Below are 3,592 nucleotides of genomic sequence, written 5' to 3' on the forward strand. Positions count from 1 at the left end.
AAAGCCTCTCTGCGAGTAGAAAGCCTGATTTCTGCCATCATCATGGCTAGTAGATGCATCCAGAAATGAATCACTGAGCTTGATTTCCTCAACCAACAAGAGTGAAACCAACTCATCGAAGTCGGGTAGACCTGTACTCCTCACTGAGATAGATGTATCAAAGGATTTGTATTCCTTGCCAAGACCATGCAAGGTAATATCCACCAAATCATCATCAAGCATGGGGGCATTTATTGTGGCCAATGCATCTGCAAACTTCTTGATTTCTTGCACATAATCATGTATGCTCCTTTTATTCCTTTTCACATTGTGTATCTCCTGTCGCAATTGAGACTTGCGAGCACTCGTATCTGTATCAAACATCTTGACCAAAGTATCCCATGCATCTTTGGGATTCTCAGCATCCTGAATGTGTATGAGCATAGCATCAGAAATACATATAGACAAATAATGCAGCACTTTGAATGCTCTCTCTGACCATTGCTTATGATGAGCAATAAGCTGCTGTTGCTGTGTAGGTTGCCGAGGTAGCTCAGGCTCTGGCTCAGCACCTGTAATGAGATTCCAAAATCCTTTTCCTTTCAAGAAACTCTTTATCCTGTACTTCCATGCCTGGAAGTTCTTCCTATCCAGCTTTTCACCAACAATCTGAACTGGATTGTCCGACATGTTGCTCAATGCATACACCTTCTGCACACTTCAAATCTGTAAATGAGCCTTCCTCAGCTCAACCACACTCCAATGAATGTTCCAGATACTCCAAGGTAGCCAACAAACTCTAAATTTGATGTAGAAAATCAACCTGTAATCATCCAAGATGAACTGACTCACTCAGTGCGGGATACCCTGAATTGACACGCCTTCCAAGGCTCCAAATCACAATGTAATGGTGTAATCAAGTATGGTCAACTTGCATTGACACCTAATCAACCTCAATGTTGAGTATCAACACCATCTGACATGTGTACATATCAATTTTTGAAAACCCCTTTCTCTGTTTTTGGAAAAACCAAAAAAACCAATAGAAAATTTGCTCTAATTCCTTCAATATTTGTCCAAATTGAGCAACCACGCATTCATTAGCTTAGCATTAGTGTCCATCAACTCCATGTAAGAGGAATTTGTCCAATTGTAAAAGACCAAGGATTAATGCTCGATTAAAAATGCTCTGTTTCTCTGCAACCAGTGGATAGCCTGTTTTAATCAGCTCATTCCCAGCTCAATTAAGCATCATTGACCAAACAAATCACATAGCCCTCTTCTCCAAAGTATAAAGCATCCAATTGCTAAATAAATTGTGGAAGATATCAAGCACCAAGTTGAAATTTGATCTCCTCGTAGTAAAAAAACCAGAAAAATGCTCTGTTTCCTCTGTTCTGGCTGCACTGCCTGCAAATGAGGCCTTTGGGAGTAATTAAATTGCTAATTGATGAGCCAAGCAAGTCCCCAAGACACCTAGGTACATGTGCAATCCACCAATGGTTGGATTTTAGCCAAAATCACACTCCAAATGCTTCAATTTTGGGCTTCCTCTTCTTTGTTTTGGGAGAGCTCAAAAAACCAGTAATTTCACTCAATCAAATGCATGTAAATTGCTCCAAATTTTGTTCAAGGCTTGCACATGGGTTGCCAATGCATCCCTCTTTGTCAAATACATATGTCTTTTGCAAGAATCACACGTATTTCCACCATACATCAATGTTCCCAAGCTTTAATGGAAAGCTTCAAAAACTAAAATTTTTCTTTGCTTTGATTTGCTTTGATTTGCTTTGTTTTTGCCTGTATCACCTGCAATCCGCTCAAGGATGTTTAGAAGACCTTACCCGGAAGGCCAAGCTCTCAGATCTGATATAGTATTTGGTGTGCTCCAAGCTTCACAGCTCTAATGGCCAGCTTCACAGCTTCTTCTCCCTCTTCACTCACTCACTCATAAACCCTAATAAACAGCACAAGGCTCTGATACCATGTTGAAAGAACGGTAGAGGAGGAGGAGACACACACACAGGAGCAAACCCTAATGTATATTGCAAACCTTAACCACAGAGGGAAGCCATATCCACTCTCACACAAAGCATAATGCACTAATCCATAATCCACACAACACACAATGAGTTGTGTCCACACTCTACTAACCCTAGCTAATGTCCACACATTATGACTAGCTGGACACGCGGTCATTTATGTCTCACACATGTTCCTACCTAATTTGCCAGCACATAGCATAACTGGCTCACAATGACATCGAGCTTGAATCTCAACAGTTCATTCGGGGAATGAACAAAATCTTGGATACCCTGGTAAAGAATGCCAAGCCAGTTTCCATGGCCGAAGCAGTACAGATGGCAAAGGACTTCGCCAAGGCCTTTGTTGTTAAGGTCCCGCCAAAGCCAGCTCCTTGGTCCTTCAAAGGCACTTCCAATCTTCCACCTCCAAAAAGACACCAAGGTCCTAATCAGAACCAGGAGACCGGAAGCTTCAGAATGGAAGGAAGGCCTTTTCCTCGAAGCTCTTTTTCAAGAACTCTGACTCTTTCCAAAATGCATAAGGAAGAGCTTCGAAGTGAAAATAGGTGTTTCGGTTGTCAAGGTTTTGGGCACCAACTCAAGGATTGCCCCTCCTTCAATGTCAATGGGCCAAGGAAGCCAAGGTCCCAGAATACAGAGATGGACTCCTTCGTATCAATCCAATCAGGGTCAGGGCAACCCCTGAAGAGTGCAAGCTCAGCCTGCAGCCTCAATGCAAAGTAGTCTCAGAACTCCCTCCCAGAATTGGGGAAACCAAAGAGAGAGAGTTCCACCTCAGACTGCAGCAGCTAGAGCCGCCAAAATAGCTGAGCAAGTGGAGGAAGAAAGAGGACAGATTTATGCCGCCATTGAACATCAAGGGCAAAATCGTTAGTTCTCAGTCCTCCAAACTCTAGTAGAGTACAAGGGTAAGCATTTCAAGCTTTTGATTGATTCAGGCAGTACACATTCTTTTATTTACCCAAGTTGTCTACGTTAGTTAGTCCTAAATAAAAAATTAGGGAAACCTATGCAAGTGGAATTGGCCAATAAAAAAATTCTTTTCACACACCTTGAGACAGACCGTATTCAGTTTAATCTAGATGGAAACATAACAGACTACCAATTTAGAGTCTTACCCTTGGAAATATATGACAGAATCCTTTGAATAGATTGGCTCCATAAGAATCAGGCTAACATTCACTGTCACAATGGAACCATTTCTTTCCTCGATCTACACGGGAATCGAGTCCAAGGAACTGGAACTTCCAGATCCCTAGTGCTGCAATTAGTCAAAGATTCTAAATTGCTAAAGGGACTCAGAAAGAGGAAAACTGTCTATGTCGTTAAAATGAATCCAAAAGATAAAAAATGCAAGGCTACGAAACCAGAATGGTTAAGTGAGTACACTGATGTATTCCCAAAAGAGCTAGCTGAGATGCCTTCGACTCGTGAAGTAGATCATGAGATAGAGCTAGCCCCCGATAACCCAGCGTGCATACAAAATGCCAGTTCCTGAAGCCATAGAGCTTAAGGAGTAGTTAAGATAATTGCTAGAGGAAGGATTTGTAAGACCCCGGAGCTCAACC

The sequence above is a fragment of the Cibotium barometz genome, chromosome 23 (assembly GCF_041138505.1).
Source record: "Cibotium barometz isolate CiBa-2024 chromosome 23, ASM4113850v1, whole genome shotgun sequence".
Taxonomy (NCBI): Eukaryota; Viridiplantae; Streptophyta; class Polypodiopsida; order Cyatheales; family Cibotiaceae; genus Cibotium; species Cibotium barometz.